The sequence below is a fragment of the Marmota monax genome, unplaced genomic scaffold (genome assembly GCF_021218885.2).
Source record: "Marmota monax isolate L192 unplaced genomic scaffold, Marmota_monax_Labrador192_F-V1.1 WCK01_AAM20220418_F8-fsc00014, whole genome shotgun sequence".
Taxonomy (NCBI): domain Eukaryota; kingdom Metazoa; phylum Chordata; class Mammalia; order Rodentia; family Sciuridae; genus Marmota; species Marmota monax.
In genome coordinates, this window is record NW_026695222.1 from 14,962,508 (window position 1) to 14,989,130 (window position 26,623).

The window sequence follows — 26,623 nt, forward strand, 5'->3', positions numbered from 1 at the left end:
GCCTTAGCAACTTAGCAGGACTCTGTCTCAAAAATTTTTTAAAAGGGGCTGGGGTGTAGCTTCGTGGTAAGGTGCCTCTGTGTTCAATACCCAGCACAAATAAGTGAATGTAATAAAATAGAATAAAAATAAATACATAAAAGAGAAGTCAAAGCCAGGTGTGGTGGTGCATGTCTGTAATCCCAGCAACTCAGGAGATGGAGGCAGGAGGATCCTAAGTGCAAAGCCAGCCTCAGCAATTTAGCAAGGTGCTAAGCAACTCAGCGAGACCTTATCTCTAATAAAATACAAAATAGGGTTAGGGTGTGGCTCAGTGGTTGAGTGCTCCTGAGTTCAATCCCCAATACCCCCCCCCCAAATTAAATAAATAAATAGAAGAGAAGTCTATTTGGAGAAGCAGAGAATAAAAGATGGAGGGTGATAGGTGTTACCTGAAGAAATGCATCTGGGAGACCAGGACCAAAGCAGAATTAATTGGGAAGTCTCTGGAAAAGTGTAAAGTGTGTGTGTGTGTGTGTGTGTGTGTAAAAGATTCTTCTGAACACTGGGAGTGTGGTGGGGGTGGAAGTCTATATGTATCTGTCATTTCCTGGGCATGCAATCCTTTTTGAATAAGATACTTCAGAAATGGTTTTTCTCATTAAAACAAATGCCAAAGATGCAATGCCTTCCTCATTTATATTTCTTCTAATATGCTTCTGCTTGAGCAAGTGAGCCCTTAATGTCAATTTCAATTAACGCCGCTGCATCTGATCTCTGTGGTGCAGCTCACGGATGCAATGGGGGGGGATGAGGGGGAAGGTCAGTGGGAAGTGGGAGGAGGTGCCCCTCTTGTTAGGAGCTTGAAGGCACTGGTGAGGGAGGCATTGGGAGGAAAGATGTGGAATGATCTGCTTCCTACTTAATGGAGACCATAATTTAAAGATGCCAGGCTGTCCTTTGTTTGATTTAAAAACAAAACAAATATGGAGATGCAGCAGGAAGGCAGAGAGCTAGGGTTCTGAGCCAGTGGGGAATGAATGAGAGACATATCTTGCTTTGAGAGCTTCCCCCATAACTGAGTCCTCTAGCCACCAGTCACAGGGCGAGGGACAGTATGCTCTGCTCTCTGCTGTTCTGGGGGGGGGGTTCTCTGATTCTACCATATGCCTCTTTTTTCCTCCCAGTCAAGATGGCTCAAAGCTGGTAGTCTCTCATGAACACATCTGTGAATGGTCTGAGCTCCGCATGGAAATGGGATGGACCAGAGTTTGGCGTGGGGGTAGCAAAGCGAGGCTCAGGAAGAGTGTTCCTCCCTGTTGTCTATTTTCCTTTCTTCTTTTCCCTATCCTTGCTTTCCTTTCTTTCTTCCTAACAAGGGGATTTATTCAGGAAAAAGATATAGATTTATGTCATTCAAGAGATGAGACTCAGGAATGATCCTCTCCTCTCTGAGAAGTCGGAGTTCTTGCTTTCCATCCTCTTCATCATCAATAACCATCATTCTAAGAGCTTACTGTTTCCTGAGCACCTTCTATGTGTCAGGGGATGCTACGTGCTTTATTTCTAGACTTCACAATAACTTTCAAGGTAAATGTAATTTATGCCCATTTTACAGAGGAGAAAACTGGGGCATACAAAGCTTGAGGATCTTGTCCTGTAAGCAGCAGGACTGGGGTTTGAACAGAGTCCTATTCATCTGATTTCTGACTTTGGTGTCATCGATGACTGAACACAAGGAAGGGCTAGGATCCTGGCTAAGACTTGCTAATGGATGCACCTGAAATGAGAAATGTTTCCTATTCAGGTCCTAGACATCCACATTGACAAGAATTAAATAGATTTTAACCTGCTCTACATTAGGAGTCAAGATGCGAGGGCCTCACCTATTCTGCAATTCTTTTGATCTGCAGCTTTCAGTGTACCTGATGTATGTTTCCCTCTGTAAGCTTAGTTCTCTAGTTATAGAATGGGGCAAATTGGACTCAGCATCTCCGAAGATTAATTCAGCTCAATCTAAACTGACAGCATTTATGGGGACTTCCAGAGTGACAAGGGTACAAAAAATGGACAAGACAGGTTTCCGTCCAAGGTGAGTTGGATATATGCTCTAATAGTTATAAGTAAAGGACAAGCTTGGGAGGGCAGAGCATCTCACTTACACTTATCCAGACTCTGTGTTGGCTGGAGAGATGAGGTGGGCTTCATGGGGGAGGCATCAATGACTCATGGGATTGAAAGAGAAATACTGGAAAATGTGGAGGTAGAGATGGGAGGAGGCTTTTCCCATCTAACGTCACAGTGGGCAGAAGAGTCACCTGGTTAACCAATAAATGTATAAGAAGTAACAAATCATTGTTTTGAGCCAGTAAGTTTTACGGTGGTTTAATATAGAGCAATAGATAACAGAGACCTCAAAGGTGCCTAATGATAGACTTTATCCTAAAGACCAGAGAATGCCAATTTTCAGAGCACAGTCTACCATAATTGGCCTGTAGACAAAATTTATTTGGCTCTTATGGGGCAATTTGAAAATGTTTGAGCCAATGTTTAAAAACTGGGAAATTTCAGATGAAAATTAAGATTTGGGGGGGGGGCTCTCTTGAAAAATTCTGCATCTCACCACCTAAATCCTAGCAACAGCTGGCTAATTGGCCCGTATCTGTGTGGTGTGTGCTCTCCAGTTCACTATGTCCTACTGTCCTGCTCCTAAACTGCTTTCTGCCCCCTGTAGGCATCTGGATTTTTGATCCATGTTGTTGGCATGGCAATGGGAAGCCATTAAAGGCTTCTGAATAAAGGAAGAAGGATGAGAGCTGCACAATAAGGAAAGCAATAAAGTGTCTCTGGGTAGGTTAAAATAAAAAATCTATTATTTAATCTACTCAGACATGCATCACATCTTGTGGCAAATGCACCTTCCCCTTCTTTGGCTGTATGGTTCCAGCTGAACTGCTAAGATCTCTTTATATGTCCCACCTCTCATTCACAATGATTGGTTAAAGAGTTGTAGTTGGCTTAAGCTGGTCTAATCACAGGGCCTAGCCCTCCAGTCATAGATGACTGGTCCAGGGATGGTTAGCAATCGAAGTCCTTCCCTAAAATTTTGTACTTAAGACCAGAAGCAGAATGCCTCGTTTGCTCTGATGGAGCAGCCGAGAGCTGTGAGTGGTGACAGCTGTTGCAGCTGAGTGTCCAATCTTGAGAATAGCTCACATGCAGAGATGAAAGACAAGATCTGGAAGAAAGAGTCACAGCAACATTCAAGTATTTGCTCCCATCCCCTTGGCTCATTTTCTGAGTTCTCCAGCCATCCTATCAATTCTGGGAACTGCTCATATATACTCCTGATTAATTTCTCTTATGCTTCTGTTAGCCTGACTTCTTTTGAATTTGCAATGGAGAAACCTGGCTATATCCTGGGCTTTGAAGCAATACTGCGGGGGCTACTCTTTACCCCAATCAGGTAGGAGCAAAGAGAGGGTTTATTCCCAAATCTCAGAGCAGGAAAGATATGGTGCCATCCACACTGGAAAGTGCATTATTGGCCTGGGAAGTATCTATCCATTATGGTTTGTATCGGGGATTTCTCCCTCTTCCCTTCCTTGCTCCAAAGCTCATGTTAGGCAAAATGATAGCATTGTGAGGGCTGTAACCTTATCAGTGAATTAATCCATCTGATGGATTATTAATGTGAATGGACTACTGGGTGGGGCATAAACAAAGTGGGACATGGCTGGAGGAAGTAGGTCGCTGGGGGCATGCATGGCCTGGGAACTCTGTCTGTCCCCATGGCTTTCCTGCCTCTTTCTCTCTGCTTCCTGGTTGCCCTGAGTTGGTCAAAGGCAGATGAGGAAGACAAGGTGACTTTGCAGGTGACAAGCCTCTGTCTTTTTCCTTTTAACATTCATCATCTCCACATGCTGATTCTCCTCTCCCGCTCTTCTCCCTCCTCCAGATGGGATTCGGCTTATAGGGATTCAGCTTGACCTGACTGCTGCCATTTTTTTTTTTTTTTTGCGACAGCAGAATTAATTTTTTTGGGGGGTACCAGGGATTGAACTCAGGGGCACTCGACCAGTGAGCCACACCCCCAGCCCTATTTTTTTTTTGCATTTAATTTACAGACAGGGTCTCATCGAGTTGCTTAGTGCCTTGCTTTTGCTGAGGCTGGCTTTGAACTTATGATCCTCCTGCCTCAGCCTCCCGAGGTGCTGGGATTACAGGCGTGCACCACTATGACTGGCCAGCAGGATTAATTCTAATGATGGGGAGAGAAAGTGGTTGAATGCATGGTTGGGGCTTAGATAGCCCTGGGTTCAAATCCTGGTTGCTACATGTGTTGAGACATTGGCTGTTACATTTCCTCATCTGTGACATGGGGACAAAGCTGGAAGTAACATTGTGGGGTTGCTGGGAGGGTTAACAAGGCGGTTGAACCAGAATAGTTTGAAAGCACCTTTTGTGCAAACCTTCCAATGATTCCCATTTTCTATCAAGTTGAGTATAAAAACCAGTTCCCTTTACATTTAGTTTTCTCAACTCATACCTTCTTCTACAGAAACCTCTAGCTTATAGTCCTGTCTTTTTTTTTTTTTTTTGGTGGTGCTGGAGATTGAACCCAGGGCCTTGTATATGTGAGGCAAGCACTCTACCAACTGAACTATATCCCCAGCCCTCATAGTCTTTGTCTTTTTCTGTTTGCTGTTCCCTCTGTCTAGAATACCCCACAGCATTCTGTAAACACAATTCCTATAAAAATGTGAGGCACTAATATTTCTACCTGTAGAACACTACACGTTTTATTGAAACTAAAATTCAAATTCAGGGCTTTTATTTTGTGTGTGTGTGTGTGTGTGTGTGTTGCTGGGGATCAAATCCAGGGCCTGATGTGTGCTAGGCAAGCACTCTACCACTGAGCCACATTCCCAAACTTATCTGTTTTAGTTAGGGAGTTACAGTTCCCAGTACAAAAACCTCAAATAAACTAATAAAGATGTGTTAGTTCCTGTTAAAACTCAGAGGTGGGTCAAGCTTCAGAATGGACTCTTTTTTATTTTTAGATGGACACAATATCTTTATTTTATTTTTATGTGGTGCTGAGGATGGAACCCAGTGCCTCACGCATGCCAGGCGAGCATGCTACCACTTGAGCCACATCCCGAGCCCCACAGAATGGACTCTCTAGTTCAATTTTTGTGTAATGTTTTCTTAGTTCTGTCTTCCTCCAAAACTTCCATCAGGTTTTGTCTTCTGACTGGCTTTCCTCATGGTAACTAAAAAAAAAAAAAAAAAAAAGAAAGAAGAAAAAAAATATTTGGCTGCAACTGTAGGCACACTGCACCACACTATGTAGAAAACAAAAGAATATTCTTTCATTGACCAACAGCCCTGGGTCCTTAACAATTAGGTGGCAAGACAGTATAGAGATTTAACATGCAGGTTCTAAAGTTGGACTTAAAATTATTATCTCTTAAGTGTATGACCCTTGGGAAAGTTAATCTGTGACACGGTTTCCTTATCCGTATAATAGCGATTATAATAGCATCTTCTTCAAGGCTGTTGTAGGAATTAAATAAACTTGAAAAGCAGTTAGCAGACTTCCTAGCAACTAGTAAATGCCCCATACATGTTGGCTTGCGTTGCCACTGTATTTCCTTAGAAACATCTCCCTTCATACTGTAATCTTCAGAGATTCTTCTGGAAACACTAAGTCTTCCTGAGATTTCTCTGTTGAATTTGTAGTTAATCATTCAACAAATATTAAAAGAAGGACTATTGTTTTGGGCTCTGAGGAATGAGCAAAACTGACAATATCCTGTCCTTGTGGAGATTACATCATAGTTGAAGGTGGGGATGGGAGAGAGACAATAAAGAAATACACACAATAGGGTTATGAAGAAAAATCCAGCAGGAAAGGGTAGGAGGAATTATGGCATGGAGTATTGCTATTTAATTTATTTATTTTTGTGGTACTGGGGATCCAACCCAAGGCCTTGCACATGCCCCAGGCAAGCATTCTACCACTGGAATACACCCCAGCCCTTTTAAAATTTTATTTTGAGAGTTGCCCAGGCTGGTCTTGAATTTGTGATCCTCCTGAGTAGTTGGCATTCTAGATGTGCACCACTATGCCCAGTGGGATGCTGCAAGTTTAAATGTGGGCCAGGGAAAGCCTCTTAAGGTAAGTGAGCCATACCAATGTCTTAGAAAAGAGAATTTGAGGCAGATACTTGCTATTGCAAGTGCAAAAGCCCTGGGGTAAAAAGCCCACATTGTTATAAAAAAAGGGATAGAGGCTGGAGCAGAGTAGGGCAGGGTAAGACTAATAGAGATAAAATCAAAGAGTAGCAGATCACACAGGATTTTGTAGAACATCAACATAATCTTCAGTGCCAGCTAGGGACAGGGCATCACCTGCACAGGCAAATTTTTGTAACCAAGGCCATAAACTGAGCAAAGTGACAGCCTTAAGTTTTCTGGTGGTAGGGCTGAAGGGAGGTCAGAGAACACTTCTCAGAGGAGGTGGTTCCTAAACTGAGTGCTGAAGGATGAATTAGAGGTATCTGGGCAGAAAGGGAGGAGAAATTCAAGTACTGAAAATGCTTACAGCAGAGAATGCTGAAAGATTGTGATGTACTTAACTAAAAATGGTAAGGCTAGTGTGCAAGGGAAGAGCCAGGGAGTTATCAGAAAGTAGGCAGACTAGGCTGGCAGGGGCCAACTTTAATTGATTGTTTATTGAACACTAGATATGTGCTAGCCATTGCACTAATTCTGGGAACACAGTGATGAAAATTCCTAGTCTCATGGAACTTACATTCTAAAAGTGGAGAGACAAAAATACATAAATAAACAATCGACAGAACAAAATGTCAAACTAGAGAACACCTTTAGGAGGAAAGACCTCTCTGAGGAAGAAATATTTAATCAGAGACTTGGGGAAAGAATATTCTGGGCCTTGCTCTTCTGTATCACCATCTCTCTAATTTGATTTCTCTTTCTTTTAAAATAGGACATGGAGGTCATCAAATAAAGGAAGGGCAGTTACTATTGTTGGTTTGCCAGAGTCAGGACTCTCAATTCAAACTGCTCTGTTCTCAGGAATTTCACATCTTAGGCAGGTTCTAGGAGAGGCAATGTAAAAATATAATCATGAAACTGCAGATGGGAAGACGCATGAGAAAATCACAGGTCAGAAAAGGTATGAAGAAAACGGTCCATTTCCAGCCCTCACTGAGGTCTATAGCTGGCAATGGTTCTTTTGTACTCTAAGAAGACCCCTCCAGCTGTTCTGAGATGTTATAGCCTGGAACTGTTTCAAATGAGATTCCTACAGGGATACGCTTAGGAGTGTTTAGGAAGAATCACTACCACTCGGTCATATAAAACATCACCACCTCAGAAGAGGAAAGCTACTTGAACATAATTTTTTTTTTTTTTTTAAGTAAGTGGAATCTCCTCCCTGGACCATCCTCACCGCGGTCTCTCCGCCTAGTCCCAGCCTTTGGCAGCGAGGAGCGATCCTCACCCAGTCCGCGAACCGCTTCCTTGAAAGTGAAAGGACCTGGCGCTTCTCCCCACCTGATCTTTTCCGGATTCCTCCCGCACCGCAGCCAGCCTACTGGTTAGGGCCTTATCTCCAAGCCTCGCCCACTTCAAGCACCACCCTCTCATCCCTCCTTTAGGGCCCGCCTCCTTCCGGCTCCTCCCCAGATTGGCCACCTCAGACCCCCTCCTCCCTGCTGTGCTTCCGGGCCCGCCTCCTCCAGGCCAGCTTCAATCCCCCGCAAAGCTTCTCTTCGGCTCCGCCCACACCCTCCTCCCTTCAGAAGGCCCCGCCCCCTTCCGGACTCTTCCTCTGGGCACTTTCTCTCCTTAGCTCCACCTACTTCTCCTCCTCCTGTGGAGCGCTGCCTTGGCTCCTCGGTCTCCCAGGAGATCTTCTACACCTATCTGGCACCCCAATTCCCAGGGCACCACCACGCTTTCGCCTGCCCCGCCTTCAGCTCCATACTGGTGTAAGCGACTCCCTTCCCCACCTAGCCCCGCCTCCCACCTCCGTTCCTCCCCCCCGCCAGGCCCCGCCCCAGCCCCGCCTTTCTCCTCTTCCCCGCCGAAGCTCAGGACCTTTCCAAAGCCAGACTCAGAGGGTGGGGAGGGTTCTTGCGCCTGGGGAGCCAGGGTTTTTCAGGGGTTGCGGACTCCTAGTGTTTGTGTCACCGTGTCCTTCCCGGGAAACAGAAGCTAGAGGGAGGGAGAGCCCAGGGCTAGGATCGGAGCGGCAGGCAGGGCCGAGGGAGGGAAGCCGCTCTGGACACCCCTATCTCCGCGCGCCTGAGTGGTGCGAGCCAAGGGAAGGACTCACGGCTGCGGTGCTCGCGCCGCTGTCAGTGCGGCGGGGCGCGCGGGCAGCGCGGGCGCAGGGCGCAGAGCCGGGAAGCTGAGGGGGCGGTCGCGGTGGCGACTCGCGTGCGTGTGCTCGGTCTCCTCGCGCGGCGGCTAGGGCCGCCTCCTTCCTCCCTCCCTTCCGCCCCTGAGTTCGGCGGCACCGCCTCCTTCCGCGCCGCGCGTCTTCCTCCAGACCTCTCGGCGCGGGTGAGTTGGGGCCCGCGGGCGTCTTCTTCAGCGTGCGGGGGTTGTTCCTTGTGCCTGTTCTGTCGCCCACCTCTTAAGACTCGCCGCTGCCTATTTTTAGAAACTCTTTTTTCGGCCATTCGGGGAGTCCCGGGAGCCCGAGTAACTCCAGGCCCCCACCTCCCCTTCCCTCTCCCGGGTCTGCCACTCTGGGCTGGCGGCCCCGGCCCACCAGTGCTGGCTCTTGGCCTCCGTGGCGTTCGCTGCCCGCTTCCTTCTCGCGGGCCGGGCCTGGGCCAGGAGTTGGCGGGGTGGGCCCGCGCCGCTCGGAAGTTGGAGTCTTTTGTGCTCGCGCCCCGCCCCGCCCGGCGAGGGGAGGAGGGAAGAGAGCGGAGGCCGCGTCCGGGAGGCCTCGGGCGGGGAAGGCCCTGGTCCCAGCCCCGGCCCCGGGCTTCTTCCGGCTTTCCCGCCCGAGCTGGGTCAGCCAGCTCCCCAAGGCGCGCAAAACTGCCCCTGCTTCGTTCCCGAAGGGTCTGAGCGTTTTGCCCCCCACTTCTGCCTGTCCTGGGCATGTTGCACATCTCGGGATCTGAGAGGAACAACAGGCCCACGAGCTGGGGCGGTGATCGAACTTCACCTATTCCTCTTGGCGGGGGAGCCTCGGTTTGCTCCTCCGTGAAATGGAGTAAAGAGAGAAACTAGCCTCGCAGTGTTCGTGTATTCAGGGAGGGAAACTAACATGTGCGAGAAGTGTTTAATACCAACAGGTAACATTTAATGAGACTGACTCAGGAACTTCATAAACCTGTATCATTTAATGCTAACAGTGGCCTTTCAGGGTTGTTCCCAATTACAGAAACAGGCGCAGAGAAGTTAATTTCCTCCAACTCACCGTAGCCACAAAAGTGCAAAAGTGCAAAACATTGGTGCTGTAACTCCTATTTCCTGGTGTATGTGTCATCTCTTAAGTACAAAGGATATTTTGACTTACTGTTAGGTCACATCATTTAGAGATACAACTCTGGGTTTTTCCTGACTCCTGGGCCGGTGTCCACTGTACTATAGATGAAATCCCAATTTGCTGCTATTAGAGCTTCAAGGGAAAGGAGGTGTGAATGGTTTCTTGCTGGTATTGCTTGTATAATTTGACGGATGTAGGAGATTCCACAACTGAAGTTCTCCAGCATTTGGCTAAAGTCTGTAAACAGTGAAGTCCTTCCTTCATTTTGCTTAGGGCTTGTTTTTCCTCCCAAACCTTGCATGTCATCTAGGTTTAGATTTGTAGATCCTAGTTGGGAGAAAGGGTTGAGTATAGCTCAAGTCCTCTTTTTAAAATTTCTCCTATTTTCAGATAAGGCCCAGAGGGGTTAAAGTGAACTAAAATTAGCTTTGGCAAGTGTTCCAGTTTTCCACTGTGTTTGATCCTGGTTGTGGGGAGTGTCTAAAAATTAGGCTGAGAAGTTTTTTTCTGCCAGATCTTGAGGAATCTCCTGATGTTTGCATGATTTCTTTGCCACTGGTTGGTCTGCTACACGACACCCACCCCCTGCCTAAGATTTCTAGATTTAGGAGTGATGGTATATAGGAGGTGGCATATAGGAGTTTCTTCAACTCACAGTAGCCACAGAAGGGCAAACAGTGATGCTATACTTTTTATTTTATGGTGTATAAGTCATTTCTTAGCAGAGAAGATATTTTGACTTAGTGTTAGGTCACATCATTTACTTACAGACAACTTCTTACAGACTGGTCCAACTTTCATCTTTCTCTTCTTCCTATGGATTGAACCTTGGAATGGGAAGTAAGTTGTCCAAATTCATAGCCTGCCTTAGGGACAGTCAGAACCAGAATCTCTAGTGGTCTTGCTCCCAGTCCAATAATTTTTAAATTTCTCACATACCTTACCACCTCTTCAACCTAAGGCACTAAACTACTTATTAAGGGCTTAAGACCAGAAACCCTGAATATGGAAATACCAAGTAGTTACACCTACTTTCTGTGCCCTATGTTAAAAGGCCAGGTTTTGTACAGGTGTACCAGTTCTCTTAAGTAGTGACTTTTACATTATTTATAGTTTACAGTACTCATTTGTTACCATTATCTGATTTCTAGTTTTGTGAGTTTGCAGAGCATGGTTTATGTCTCCTTTTAAAAAATCTTATATTTATTTTGGCCATAGATGGACACAATACCTTTTTTTTAAAATATTTATTTTTTGGTGTAGATGGACACAACACAATGCATTTTATATATATATTTTTTTATGTGGTGCTGAGGATCGAATCCGGGTCCTGCCCGTGCTAGGCGAGTGCTCTACTGCTGAGCCACAATCCCAGCCCATAATACCTTATTTTATTTTTATGTGGTGCTGAGTACCTCACACATGCTAAGCAAGTGCTCTACCACAGAAGCACAACCCCAGCCCTTATGTCTCCTTTTAACTGTAACAGTGGAGACATACATAGCAAGGTTAGGGCTCTTGTCTTAGATAATGGAATTAACAAGTGTTGAAGACAGGATATCTTCATGGATAGAAGATTTGAACTTGCATCATGTACTGAGCCACTCATTGTGGCCCTCTGAGCTTCAGTTTCCATATGTGTAAACTCTCATAGGATTGTTGTGGGTCAATGAAAAGATAGATGTCAAAGGGCTTTGTTGAGTACTTAACATGTACTATCAGTCACTGGACTAAGGACTTTATGTGGAACATGTCATTTAATCCTTAGAGCAACCTATGAATTGGGTACAGAGTTTATATGACTTGCTTAGGACCCTGTAATCAATAAGTGGCCAAGCCAGGGTTCAGACTGCAGACAATGTAATTTTCAACTGGTATGCTGTAAAAATTGTGTGTGTGTGTAGGCATACTTTAAAAAAAAATTTTTTTTTTTAGTTGTAGATGGACACAGTTTTGTTTATTTACTTTTATGTGGTGCTTAGGATCGAACCCAGTGTGTCACACATGCTAAGCAAGCACTCTACTCCTGAACTGCAATTCTGGCCCCTACACATACTTTGTGTGTGTGTGTGTGTGTGTGTGTGTGTGTTGCTGGGGATTGAACCCAGGGCCTTGTGCATTCGAGGCAAGCACTCTACCAACTAAGCTATATCCCCAGCCCTACACACTTTTTTAATTTTACCATTTTAACCATTTTTTAAATGTGCTATTCTGTGATATTAAGTACATTCACTTTCTACAATCAATCACCATCATCCATCTCTAGAACTTCTTACAGTCCCTATCTGAAACACTCTATCCATTAAACACTTCCTATTCCCTTTTCCTGCTAGCCTCTGGCAACAACCATTCTACTTTCTGTCTTTGAATTTGACTACTTTAGGAAACTTGCATAAATGGAATCCTTGTCCTTTTGTGACTGGCACAAATGCCTTTTTTAGTCTCCAGAGTGTTTGTAAATGCAAATTGATTATTTTCATCTGCAGTAGGGTGTGGCATTAAGCTCTAGAGCAGGAATCCAGGCCTGGTTGTATGTTTTAACCCCTCCTCCTCTGGGGTTGAAGTTCCTTATTGCTGAAGCCCTTTTTGGATCTGCTAGTTCCTTCTGTATCTTCAGAAGAGATCTACCCTTGAAGCAGAACTCAGATAACTCCCCATCTTTGGTCTTGTTTGCACCTGCTTTTTGACCACTCAGAATCAGAAAAGCAGCCATGGGGCTGCAGTGATCAGGAATAGCAGTGCTATCTATGACAGCAGCATGAATCAAAAACTATTCAGAGGCTGATTAGTGGATTGCTTTTATAATGTGCTCCTTCTCTGTGTCCTCTTCTTTCTATAAAGGTGCATAGGAGGGATTAACATTTGGGTTCTTAAGAGGGTATCAGTGGATTCTTACTGCTTTCAGGTGGTTAAGGTGAAGTTAGATGCTGCATTTAACCTTTTAAAATTCCCTTGTTGAGATTCTGTTTCAATGGATGCCTCATTTGTTACTGGAAAGTTTTCCATTCACCAAATAATTTTAAAGCATCTATCAGGCATGGTATTAAGTTGGGGATTTAGATGCATACAGCCTTGTGGGGAAGACAGGCAAGGAAAATATGCATATGAGAAGTGTTGTGGAAAGGACCAGCATCATGAGAGCACAGAGAAATGGTATTTAACCCAGTATTGGGGGACCAGGAAAGTTTTCCTTGGAGAAGTTGGCTAAACCTAGATGCTGAGAAGAAAATTGGTGTAAGCCAGGAAAAGAGGTAGGGAGGCAGCAATAAGACTGTTCTGATAGGGGCTGTGGCAGTGGCTCAGCTGTATTGCACTTGCCTGGCATCTGTGAGGCATTGGTTCGATTCTCTGAACCGCATATAAAGAAATAAAATAAAGGTCTGCAACTACTTAAAAAAAAAAGTTCTGATAGAAGGAACCTCAAGTCCAGAGATAATGAAGATAATAGGTGAGATTTTTGGCTGTTCATTATATTTAATAAGTACTATACTAAACATCTTTTCTTGGGGGAGGTTTACTGGGGATTGAACTCAGGGGCGCTCAGCCACTGAACCACATCCTCAGCCCTATTTTGTATTTTATTTAGAGATAGGGTTTCACTGAGTTGCTTAGGGCCTTGTTTTTGCTAAGGCTGGCTTTGAACTCCCCATCCTCCTGCCTCAGCCGCAGGTATTACAGAGGTGGGCCACCACGATCCACTCTAAACATCTAATAGGTTAATTCACTTCTTTCCATAACCACCCTGAGAGGTGGGTACATTTATTCCTATTCCTGCACAACCCCAAAGACTGCTTATATTAAGCCTAGAAAAGCTTAGATTTTCTCCAGATAGTGTCCCCTACATGTACTACTGTATCCCTCTCTTTTGTTCTGTTTTGCCTTATTGGGGATGGAACCTGAGACCTTGTATATGCTGGGCAAGTACTTTATTACTGAGTCATATCCCCAACCCCTCTCTGTAAGTCTTAAGGTACTTCTCCACTAGGAATTGGGAAAACAAATATGAGTATAACAGCCTGAGGGACCTCATGTTCCAAAAGGGTGTTAGATACGGTAGCTAGGAGTTGAGGACAGGAGTCAGGGAGAGGGTAGTGGCAGAGCAAGACAGAATGGGGATTCTTTATTAGAAATAGGAGTCAGGAGACCTTGCCCTGGGCTCCAGTCGTTTTGTCAGGTGGCAAATGTCCAGGTTTATTCATCTGAATGAGAAGGGAAATAATGACTAGATGACCCCCAAGGTTCCTTCTAGCAATAACATTTTATGGTTCTAGATGATGATTTAGACAATATATCTCTAAGAGAGGTAGGTATTCCTCCCTCCTTTCTTAGGCAGTGTTGGTGGGTCGGGGTAGGGATGGAGATAGCAAGCAGGTTTTCACATGAGTGTAAAAGCCTGGTTTTGTTCATTTTTTCTTCTTCTTCTTCCTTTTTTTTTTTTTTTGGTACCTGGGATTGAACCCAGGGGCACTCAACCACTGAGCCACATCCCCAGCCCTATTTTGTAATTTATTTAGAGACAGGATCTCACTGAATTGCTTAGCACCTTGCTTTTGCTGAGGCTGGCTTTGAAGTTGTGATCCTTCTGCCTCCGCCTCCCAGCCACTGGGGTTACAGGTGTATGCCACTGCAACCGGCAGTTTTATTCAATTTTAACTTAATGTATAAAATGTATAATGTCACTCTGCTTTCCCTTGGGTACTCTAAGGAAAGTTTCAGACCTGTGCTCAGGGTGCAGCTCACAGACCCTTAGGACTTTAGAAGAGAGAGTAATGGGATAAATTGGAAGTTTTCTCAGTGGTCTGAGGATCATTTGGTTTGGTCCTTGCTAGTAACTCAGTGTGTGGGCTTGACCATGTCCCTTTCCTTCTCTGGCCCTGTTTTCTCATAAAGTAATCCAGGAGGTCCCTGCAATTCTATAAAAGTTCAAAGAGTATGTCTGGGAAGTGGACCCACAAAAAGGATTGGAGCGCCCTCCCTACCCTTAATGATTAAATAGAAAAGTGAATCTGCCCAAGTATCAATGTTAGTTCTTTTCTGTATCCACAGCCCTTCCTTTTTCCTCAGTGTGTTGTCATTTATAATAGTAATAAATAATGGTGCTGTACCTCCTGGGAGAAAGAGAAAGAATGGGATTTTTGTCTCTGGGCTCTGGTCTCCACCTCTAAAAGAGCCATTCAAGGGCCGGGGATGTGGCTCAGGCGGTGGCGTGCTCGCCTGGCATGCGTGCGGCCCGGGTTTGATCCTCAGCACCACATACAAACAAAGATGTTGTGTCCACCGATAACTAAAAAAGTAAATATTAAAATTCTCTCTCTCCCCCTCTCTCACTCTCTCTTTAAAAAAAAAAAAGAGCCATTCAAGCTGTCCACTGCCCTCTCCTCTCAAAGCTGGGGTAGGGAAGGTGGGTTGTGTCTGAATACTCAGATTTGCTAGAGGGCACATGTATTAGGAGTGCTCTACTGACTGAAGTGCAAATCTGGCTAACTTCCCAACATACCCAGTGAGTTCCACTGGGGCATTTAGTGGGCTTTTGATGCTTGCCAAGCTCATGTTAATTGTAATTATCAAATACTCTTCGGAATATCAGTTTTCTTGTCTGTAAAACAAGGGTGCTGGACTAGAAAATCATTTATTTTTATGTGGTGCTGAGCATGCTAGACAAGTGCTCTACCACTGAGCTACGTGGAATAGATCTTTTTTTTTTTTTTTTTTTTTGGTACCAGGAATTGAACTGAGGGGCACTCAACCACTGAGCCACATCCCCAGCCCTATTTTGTATTTTATTTAGAGACAGGGTCTCACTGAGTTGCTTAGTACCTTGCTTTTGCTAAAGCTGGCTTTGAACTCACTATTCCTCCTGCTTCAGGCTTGGGCTAGATAATCTTGGATGATATTTCTATATCTTTTAGTAGTCTGAATCTCTCTCTCTTTTTTTTTTTTTTTTTTTGGAAATAGTAATAATTCATCTTTGGAAGGAGAAAGGACTTTTACTAGGACATTGAGAGTATCTCAGAGGGTTAAATTCCAGGTTCATGGACAATACCTTTCAGTATATAAACAGATATTGCTTTTTTTTTATAGTGGGCAGATTGCTAAAAAATTGCCTGTGAGAAAAATTTTATCAAATTGTCTGTTGAGTTCCTTTATAAACTTGGAGCTGTGGTCCCATGGGACAAACTTTGGAGTCTTAAGACTTATAACATACATTTATTTATTTAAAAGAGAGAGAGAGAGAGAGAGAGAATTTTAATATTTATTTTTTAGTTTTCGGCAGACACAGCATCTTTGTATGTGGTGCTGAGGATCGAACCCAGGCCGCACGCATGTATGTGGTACTGAGGATTGAACCCGGGCTGCACGCATGTATGTGGTGCTGAGGATTGAATCCGGGCCGCACGCATGCCAGGCTAGCGTGCTACCGCTTGAGCCACATCCCCAGCCCCTAACATATTTAAATATGTAGCAAACTGTTTAAAATCACATGAAGAAGGAGAGAGAAAAAAAAACAAACACACAATAAGATTCTTCTCAACTGTAGTAGGCCTGGAACAACACTAGACCAGGAACTTGGATTTCCTTAAAGCATTTATTTGTTTGTTTGTTGGGGCATAATAGTTTTATTTTGTTTATTTTTATGTGGTCCTGAGGGCCTCAAATGTGCTGGGCGAGCGCTTTACAACTGAGCCACAACCCCAGCCCTCCTTAAAGCTTTTGCCTTATGTGAGGTAGATTACCTGGCTCTTGAAATGCCATATGTAGAATCTGAATAGTTTTGTTTATTTTTCAAGCTAAGAATCATTGCTTTATTCCAAATAAGTATTCTCTTTTAGAAGGTCAAGTTTAGAGGCTTAATGTTGTTGGCTAGGTTTTCTTCATTCCAGAGGCATTTATCTGGTATTTAGCTGTCTCTTGTTTATTTGTTTTATTAATTATTTTAGTTAGCTTGTTAAAGGTGCTGTTTGCATGGTTTCTCTTGGTCTGTTTGTTTAGTTTCCTTAGTAATTCTTTGTGCTAGTGAAAGCAGACTCAGCAGTAGATTTAAAAGGGTCGTTTTGGTAACTCATCATTTCTGTAGGTCTGGGTTTTCTTTATGTAAGACATGATCATGCTGCACTGAAAAGTCAAATGTTCCCTGCTTCCACAAGACCACTATGAGACTTCTGGACTTTATTCTTGTAGTTAGCTTTAAGCTGGCACTGAGGAATGATGCATCAATATCATAATGAGGGCAGTGGTGCTGTCATAATTAGGGCTGTGCATGAATCAGTTGAATACAAGAATAACTTTTCTTTAAACCTTAAAGATTTATCCTAAATTGATTTTCACACCAATTAAAATCAGTCCTTACTACACTTAGGGTTTTGGGTAGAGTTACCATGCTGAGTAGGTCACTTAGTATGCCAGGATTACTGACGCTTGGAAATCCAACAATCTTATCATCCCTAAACTCAACCATTCTTTCCAGTAATTTTGAGTTCCTACTATGTGTTCTTCCTATGGGGAACATAAAAATCAATCAGGACATGAATCCTGCCCTCAAATTTATTTCAGCATTGAGAGGGAAACAGATAAATCCTAGTCCCTCTCTATCTTCGCTGCTATGGCACAGATATTTGGGTTGTGAGTTTGAACTGGAAATAGCATGATTGATGAATTTATCTCTAGGCAAGGCAATGTGTATGATTGTCTGACTTCTAGTACTTAGACTTATTTTTGGTATTGTTCCTGTTTCCTCCTCTTCTCTCTGATATAATAGCTGCTTACCTTTTATTATTAAGGTATCCAGTTCCCAATATGTAAAGTCAAGAATGTTAGGGTAGGGACCAACCTTGTCCTCCAGGTTTAAATGTTCATATCTGCTTATTGTCTTCCTATTCTCATGTTAGTTCTGTGACTGGTTTCCAGAAAGATTTGGTATTATCTAGCTGCTTATTTGGGAATGAATAAAATTAAGTTTTATACTGAATTATTTTAAATTTTATTATACAGTTTTAATACAAAATACCTATTTTGTTTGCAAGTAGAATTATTCATGGTGTGGTTTTTGGCATTTGACCAATTTGCAACTTACTAATGGTGGTTATACTGTGGTTCTCAAAGCCTATTGTTACTGCCCATGCCATCCTTCTTTGAACAGGTAGCTGCATGAAGCCCTAGGAAATGGAAGTGGAGGGAACATTGACGATGCCCTAATCTTGAAAGACTTTTCCCTTCTTTGTATCCTTAAAGGAGAAATGTTATTTGTTGAGAAGCTATGTTGTGTTCATGATTTCTTCCAACAATTTAGCATTGCTTATGGGATCTAAAAGAAGAGAAAGGAAGTATGCCTATGTTATTTCCTGAAGGTTGGGGTTAATGTTGAAATCAGTTGATCAAACTATTTAGAGCCCACTGTGCCTTACTTGGGGCTGGGGGGCAGGGATATAAATAAATGAGTTAGGCACACTCTAGTCTTCAAGGGCCTTATAGTGTCTTTGGGGAGATAAGATAATAACACCATGGAGATATAGCTGATAAATCAGTTTGTAGGGCTTAGTTCAGGTGACTAAGGTCTATCCTGGCATTAAGAAGGCCAAGTAGGGGCTCGGATTGTGGCTCAGCGGTAGAGCGCTCTCCTAGCACTGGCGGGACCTGGGTTCGATCCTCAGCACCACATAAAAATAAAGGCATTGTGTTGTGTCCATCTACACCGCCCCCCCCCCCAAAAAAAAAAACTTTAAAAAAAAAAGAAGGCCAAGTAAACTGGAGAAGTCATTTTTTTCTCTTTCAACCTGCATTTTCTAATCTGTAAAATGGAATTAATACCTCATGTCTTGCCTTCCTCACAATGTAGTAAGGGACAAATAAGATAATGTTTTTAAAAGTATATGGAAAATAATGAGGCACTTTATATATGAAGAATCCATTAATCATTTGTCAGAGGTGATGGGTCAGTGGCAGGGTTTCTCATAGGTGGGGAGATCTCTTTGGGCTTTAGTGATCAGGAATAGTTATAAGATCTGGTCTATGGAATTGAGAAAAAGAATAAGGGAGTGGGGATGGAGTTGTAGCTCAGTGGTAGAGTGCTTGCCTAGCATGTGTGCAGCATGGGTTCAGTCCTCAGCACCACATAAAAATAAATAAGATAAAGGTATTGTGTCCATCTACAACTTAAAAAAAAAAGAATAAGATAGTGATTGTTTGAGCTGGATAGGCTTTGTAGCATAAGGATAGTGATTATATGTTGTCTAGGACCACCCTAATTTCTAATATTCTGTCTGGTTGAGCTTATAAATTATGAAATGCCAGTGTTTCCATTTCTGTATTTTGTCTCAAAACTACCCAGAAGCACCCTATCTTTTCTCAGTTAATGTTCTTCCTTGTCTCCTCTCCCTTTTTCACAAAGTCATAGGAAATTTGGGCTACAGAGATAGAAGACATTTTGTGTAATGGGCACAACTTGAGCAGAGATATATAGATGACCAGACAGAGTAGCATCTATATTTCTGCTAATGAGCAGGGGTTACAGAGGTGTTCCATACTTTGTGGGAGGGTGATGCCTTCTTATACCGTCCAAGAACAACTGCAGAAGATCTTACTGCAGTGAATCAAGTTTGTATTTAAATGATCAGTGCTTATAATTACATGATCTTGGGAAGAAATTAATCCAGCAGTCATACTTGAAGTATGTGGAAAGAATTTGTTTTCATTAACATGGAGAAAGGAGGGAAACACCAAAACCTAAAGAGCTTAGTCTCTCATAGCTCACCTATTACTAGTATATTTACTCAGGGAAAAATTGCCATTTCTTTCTTAGCTTTTATCCTGCTGGTGGACCTAGCTGGGTGTTTATTTTCTGTAGTTTTACCAAATCACTTTGAAGGCTGGCATGAACATTGATCATATCTTAGAGCCTTTCTCTTTGTTCTCTCAGCAAATATTAGAAAATGTACCTTAAATTACCTAGTAGGGGAAATAAGATGGCCCTGTGTGCTCCCAGGGAGCAGCACTTTCATGTTAAATAGTCAGCTCCTGATCCTGTGCCAGGTCCTGGGGAGTTTGTTCAGAGACTGAGGGTGTTTGAGCTGTCACTGGAAACAGTCATCAGAGGGTGTCTAGGCCCCTTGTCAAGTTGAGTACTTGATTAAAAATCTGACCTGGGTTCTAAACCTGTCTTTTATATTAATAATAGCTCTCCTGTGTTGGGTGCCCATTTTGTCAAGATACCATTCTTAGTACCTTGTGTTCATGCTAATTAACGTAATATTTACTGAAGATTACTATGTGCTAAATTCTTTATACATAAAAAATCTTACTTAATTCTCATCTCAACCCTGATATGTCTGTTGATACTTTTAGGTGCCTTTTCTAAAAACTGTGTGTGTGTGTGTGTGTGTGTGTGTGTGTGTGTGTGTATTCCCTGCTCATACATCTAACTGGGGAGACTTGGTAAATAAAAAACAAAATTTTTTCCCCCAGCATAAACATTTTTTCCTTGTATTGAGTTACTATTTCAAGGGCAACTAGGCTATTTTCTCTTCTGTCTGGCAAAGTTGGTATGGCTTTTATGGAAATGATGAAGGAATCTGGAGAGGAGAATAATGATGGAGCGAAGCATCGAATGCCATCCTGCTTTAAGGGTGAGCAAACATTTAGTGTTGATACTACTATTTGCTCCCAATGGCATCTGACTGTAATGGAAGCAATTTTGCTTTTTTGCAATGAAAAGAAATTTTTAGTTGTGAAGTTCAGGGGAGAAGAGTTTTAAAGGTAACTTTTTTGGGGGAGCCAAGCTGCTCATACCTTATCTCACATGGGGATTCCTAATGCTTTTTGTTCCAGATCTGTTCAGATTGTCTTACCTACTAGAACTGGCAGCCCCTTGGGATTTGTTAGGCCTATGTACATATTTTGTTTGGCCTATAGTATTTTTATTTTGAATTGGACCCTAGCCTGGGAAGATTGGGACTACTTTAGTGGAGATAGCCCTGGAATGTGTGCTATGAGGTGACTGATATTCATGTAAAGAGGGAGGAGAATATTTGAAGAAGTAATGGAGGCTAGAACCTGATGTTGACCATGAGCAATTTTCCTAGTCACAGGAGTGGGAACAGGCAGCCTCTAGTTGTTCCCTTTCAGAAAGCTTCACTCTCAAGCCCTCTACTGGGGCTCCTTATATTATGACTCTTGGTACACTGGCTTGCCTGTTTAAATCAGCTTGTAGCCTGGCTTTTTTTTTTTTTTTTTTGTGGTGGTGGTAATAATGGTGGGGGGGGACTCTGAGGCAAAGAGACATGTCTGGAATCTTTGTGCAACCCTTTGGAGCATCAGCTCAATTTAGCAGAAGCTTTGAATTTACAACCTCACATTCTTCATTTCTTCCATTTATTGCTTGCTTATTGTCAGGCTCCTCTAGATAGGAAGATATTTGTTCTCAAGTTTAGTCAAAGCCACACCATTTCTATTATCTCTTTCATACCTCTACCCATTGCCAGTTGCTGTTTATCACCAGATGAGCACTTTTTTCTTGACATACTCGATCACTTTGTTTTCCTACTTGCTTAGCCTCCAGACCAACCCAGCTCTAGATGGAACTCTCTAGTTACAGTGCTGGTAAGTCCCCTGGAACTAAGTGAATGGTCTTCATTTTGGTGCCACTCTTGGCTATTTGGTCTGTGTCTGGGTTTGTTTTAGGACTCAACATGGACAGCAAACTAGCCAAGACTTAATGGACCTTATCTTTGTCAAGTTGTTCCCACACCTCCCTTTCCTCAAAGACTGGGTTTTGCTGTATTGCTCAGGTGAATCCTGGCTCAGTGTCCCAAATAACTGGGATTATAAGTGTGTGCCAGTGTATCTTGCTAAGTGTCGTGTCATGTGTCCATCCCCCCCCCCCCCCAAACTTGAAAACTAGATGTAGGGATGGGAATTGATTTAAGGTGTTAAGAAATCACAACATCTAATTAAAATCAAAGCTATTGTTCTACTTAGGAGTTAGTTCCTGGTCTTATTTTCCCTCTAGCTGCAGTGAGTAGTATCTACTATGTATTGAAAGTAGGTAACTTTTGAGTAAGTGACTTTTCTTACTGCCTCTTCCCTTTGACTTCTTATAATTATTATAACATTGACATCCAGTATGTGGAGCACCATGGTAATTTCCATGACAACTGATCATGATTTCCCAAATAAAGAGAGGAAGCTAGCTAATAAATCTTAGAGCCTCAGAAGGTTCTTGTGACTCTATTAGAGTTTTGAGCTTGAAGAACTTTTCAGCAGCAGTTGCCTAACTAAACTTCTTTGTGGGAAGCCGTTCTCGCACATGATTGGGCACCTCCCTGACTGGGTGTGAGGCGTTATGCCAAGCTGTGTCAGAACCTATCCCCACCCTTTTTAGGTACGAAAGCCCGTCTGGGTGGGGGTGTGACTGACCATTGACACTGAGACCAATCACTGACCCTGACCTTGGAATGCTGTCCCCCTCGACCTTCATTGGATGGAATTTTCCCCTAAATTTCTTGTTCCCCATTAAAAGGCCACTCTCTGGCGTGCCCTTCCTCTCTCCTGCTAGTCTCGCTACCCCACCTGGTGGCTCGAGGCAGGAGCCAGGGAGGGCCGTCTCAGACCTGGTCAAGAAAAAGGTAAATTGAGTTTATGTGTGTTTATTTTGATCTCACTAGTTAACTTCTATGCTTAGGACCTCTAGTATGAAGCTAGCGTGCTGGTTGCGCAGCAGACTTCTTTAACTGGAAGAAACAAGTTCAAAGGGGTTAAGCAGTTTGCCTAGGTTGTTGTGAAATAAATTCTACATCCTGTTTAGTTTCTTTCTGTGCCTCTTATTTTGTATGATTTTCCTTTTTTTTTTTTTTTTTGGTACCAGGGATTAAACTCAGGGGTACTCAACTACTGTGTCATATCCCCAGCCCTATTTTGTATTTTATTAGAGATAGGATCTAACTGAGTTGTTTAGTTCTTGCCATTGCTGAGGCTGGCTTTGAACTAGTGATCCTCCTGCCTCAGCCTCCCAAGCTGCTGGGATTACAGGTGTGTACCACCACACCTGGCTTCCATTATGTTTTGCTGAACGATGAGTTCCATGAAGGTAGGAACCATGTCTGTCTTGTTAACAATGTTTTCTCAGTGCCTGCTTATAGGATCTAAGTAATTTTGAGGTGAATGAGTAAACTTGTGTTGTATTTTCTCAAGGTGGGACATATGGCTCCATATTGGACGACATGTGAAATCACAGGATAAACATATTTTCTTGAAGTGTTAGTGTATTCATGATTTTTGGAGTTAGATTAGTTTAAATATTATAACTGATAATTTAAAAGTTTGCTCTTAACACTAATTATATTATGAAATGGATGATAAATTAGCATGGATTTTTGAGGTAAAATGAGAAGACATCAAATTAGGATTGTAGCAGGCCCTTTGACTTCTACCCTAGAGGGTTGAGTGGTACCATGTCAACTTTTTTTTAAGAGCAGCTGGACATCTAATTATATATTTATTTATTTTTTGGTATCAGGCGTTGAACCCAGGGACGCTTAACCACTGGGCCACATTCCTAGCCCTCATTATTTTTTATTTTGAGACAGGGCCTTACTAAGTTGCTGAGCCTGGCTTTGACTTTGTGATCCTCCTGCCTCAGCTTCTCAAGTTGCTGGGATTACAGGCATGTGTCACTGTACCCAGCACTGGGAATCTAACTTTTTAAAAAGCAAGATTTGATTTTGAATATTGGCAATGAACTTTAAAGTCTTTAAGCAAATCAGTGTTGATCAGATAAGATCCATCCTTGGGTCTGAACATCTGTTTTTTTTGCCTGTGAAATAAATACAAGTCTGGGCAGGAACTAGACTTTAGTTGGGGTGGTAGTGGCAGGAATGGCTGCCGTTCTGAGTCTGGCTCCTTCTTGACTTCAAATAGGCCTTCGCTCAGAGTAGAAAGAATGAAGCTAAGATACTTGGTACGGTAAGACAAATTCCCATATTAAGCATTCCCCTCTGGGAAGCAGCTTCTGTAGTCTCACATGCTGTCTCAGACCTTATTTATTCCTACCTTATTTTGTACACGAAACTAAGGTCTAGAGAGTGAACTGGAGCTTTCTTCTGGGACCGTAAGCAGCACTATTAGACCTGAGCAGGTTGAACAGGACCCATTTCAAACTCCAGATCTTTGATGCTCCTGTCTCCCACATTCTTTAAAAAAATTTTTTTTTTTTTAGTTGTAGTTGGACACAATATCTTTATTTATTTATGTAGTGCTAAGGATCGAACCCAGGGCTTTGCATGTGCTAGGCGAGTGCTCTACTGCTAAGCCACAACCCCAGCCTCCTTTCTCACACATTCTTTTTTTTTTTTTTTTTTGAGAGAGAGAGAGAGAATTAATATTTTTTTTTTTTTTAGTTTTCGGCAGACACAACATCTTTCTTTGTATGTTGTGCTGAGGGCTGAACCCGGGCCGCACGCATGCCAGGCGAGTGCGCTACCGCTTGAGCCACATCCCCAGCCCTCTCACACATTCTTTAAGGCATAGGGCAGAAGACTTTCTGGCACACTTTGGGGATAAGTGGTAAAGCTGGGCTGACACTACTTATATGGTCTTGTTACCTTGGGGAGGAGGGTTAAGGTGGTAGTTGGTAACTTGCTTAGCCTTTCCTTGGTGCAAAGGGTTTGTTTTCTGACACTATTGACTTTTTTTCCCCTTTTGTTGTTTTTGTTGTTTTACTTAGAAAGGTGTAGAAAACAGCTCAGCAACAAGGAGCCCCAGTGCTGACAACAATCTGTCTCCTTGTGTCTTTCTTGCCTCTTCTGTTTCTTTTCTTCATGTCTTTACTTTTTGAGCCCTACTGCCTTTCCTTCTTCATCCTTTTCCTCTCCTACTCTCTCACTGTTGCCCTTCTTGGCTGAGAAATTTCTTCTAATGCCACTGCAATAGGCAGAGTGTGGGATTAGAGTTATTTTCTGTGTTTATGAGGGTTCTGTGTAAAGTAGGGTAATTAAATAGGGGAGATTGAGACTTCTTGAAACTGTCTTCTTTTCTACCTGCTTTCCCAGGTTGAAAAGGATAACATCTAAACTCTGGCCTTGACTGCAAGGCTCTTAGAGTCTGGTACCACCTCTCTTTGCTGCCTATGTCAATGGTGTGGTGCTTACCAACCATAGTTTCCCTGTATTTCTGCTCTTGGAGAAAATTCCTTGGATGTGACAGCCTCTGTCATGACTTTGTTTTGACTTTTTCCTCTAAGCCCTCTCATCTCAATGCCCCCTTCACTTGACAAACTTATGTTCATCTTTTTATCCTAACTCCAGGCATCTTCTCTGATGCTTTCCCTGATCACTGCACAAGCAGAATTAATTTTAATCCTTTGTGTGCTTTGCTTGATCTTCTATAGTTGCTCTTTAGTGCTGTATCATCCTTGAACTCTTTTCAGTAATGAGATTGAGATCTTATAGGGCAAGGGTCCATGTGTTGGTTATATCTGTTTCCTTTGTGTCTTTATAGTAGGCCTGGCACAATAGTGCTTGTAGAATGAATGATAGAAATGTATGTGTACTGATAACCCATGGTATAAAGCTGAATGTTAAGTGCTATAGATAAAATACAACAAAGTGCTTTTAGAGTGACTGGAGTTCTTGAGAGATAACTTTTGTTTGTTTTGTTTTGTTTTTATGGTACTGGTGATTGAACTTTACCATTGAGCTATTTCCCAGCCCTTTTAAAAATATTCTATTTTGAGACAGGGTCTTGGCCAGCTTCACACTTGGGATCCTGTTGCCTTATCCTCCCAAGTAATTGTTTTCGTACATGGCAAGAGATAACTTTTCGGGGGGGTGGGGTGGGGGGTTACTGGTGATTGAACTCAGGGGCACTTGACCACTGAGCCATATCCCCATCCCGATTTTGTATTTTATTTAGAGACAGGGTTTCACGAGTTACTTAGCACCTCGCTTTTGCTGAGGCTGGTTTTGAACTTGCAATCCTCCTGTCTCAGCCTCCCAAGCTGCTGGGATTACAGGTGTACACCACCAAGCCTGGCGAGATAACTTTTAACTGGGAGAAGTTTTGGAAGCTTCTGGAGGCTCATAGCATTTTATATGTCTTTGAAGTTTCTGAGGTTCAGCTGGCAGAGATGTGGGAAGTAATTCCAGAGGGAGGGCATTGTTGAAATAAAACCAGTGAGGAAGTAGAGAGGTCAGGCCGCACGTACTAATCTATGCATCCTCTCATCCACAATTCCCCTGCTACAGCGTGTGCTAAATATCCCTACACTAGCATAAGGGAAATCCTCTCTTTACTATTGTCATTTCTATCTTTTTTCTTCCTTTTCCCTACTTTTTATAACTCTATTTCTTGCTCTTTATTTTTGTTTTTTTCCTAACTCTTTCTTTCATCTTCCCAATTCTTTTTTTTTTTTTTTTTAAATACTTTATTGTTTACCTTCTTTCTTTTTCTTATCCTCTTCCTAGGAAATCCAGGCCTATGGGTAGGGATGTGAATCAACCATACAATATTTTACTACAAATAACACCTCCCCTTGTGAAACTGAGAAGTAATTGTGGCATAATTGCTTCTCCTGTGTCTCTCATGTTTTATTGGCATTGACTTTTTTTTAACTTCCCATGATGCTGAGGATGTCGTTATTTTATTTTTTAGTAGTTGTCAAAATGTCAGTTTTAATGAGAAATTTCTGCAGACAGGCCTGCCCTTGAGTGGTACAAGCCTTCAGGCAAAGCAAGGACTGGATGAGTCAGAAATGCTCCTAGATTCTCTGTTTGCTCTTTTCTCACACATACAGGTATATAGGCCATACAGATACATATACATATATCTCTTTCAGGCTTATATTCCTGAGAGAGAGAGAGAGAGAGAGAGACTCTGACTGACTCACACTCCCACACTCATACTCTTGAGGCACTGATGAATATGTGTCTTCTCTTCCATATACATGCATACTATCTCTTTTACATTTTCAAGTGATCTATATTCCCCTTCCATATATACACATATTTACCTCCTTATACCCCAATCACTGTCTTCTACCCAGATACCTGGAATTGTCTGTCTATAAAAGCCTGCAAGCCTATCTCAGACACCACACTGTTCACATCCCCTTACATATAT

At 42.8% G+C, this 26,623-nt stretch overlaps 1 protein-coding gene and 1 long non-coding RNA gene across 6 annotated transcripts in view; one reads left to right on the forward strand and one right to left on the reverse strand.

Moving 5' to 3' along the window:
* Positions 1-5,014: 5,014 nt before the first annotated feature.
* LOC131423789 (uncharacterized) lies at positions 5,015-8,011 on the reverse strand. 2 transcript variants are annotated; one of them, XR_009225840.1, is made up of 2 exons: positions 7,872-8,011; positions 5,015-5,255 (listed from the first exon to the last, which is right to left on the reverse strand). It is a non-coding gene; the product is annotated as an uncharacterized LOC131423789 (long non-coding RNA). The 2 variants fall into 2 exon arrangements; XR_009225841.1 differs by lacking the exon at positions 7,872-8,011 and adding an exon at positions 7,460-7,575.
* Positions 7,860-26,623, forward strand: part of Raly (RALY heterogeneous nuclear ribonucleoprotein) — a 78,797-nt gene continuing 60,033 nt past the window's right edge. Inside the window, exon 1 of one of the 4 annotated variants that reach the window (XM_046433675.2) lies at positions 7,860-8,000. The gene's annotated coding sequence lies outside the window, so the exon portion shown is untranslated. Of the gene's footprint in view, positions 8,001-8,373; positions 8,578-26,623 lie in introns of those variants that run through there. The other 3 variants (XM_058575578.1, XM_046433674.2, XM_046433677.2) reach the window with 3 other exon arrangements.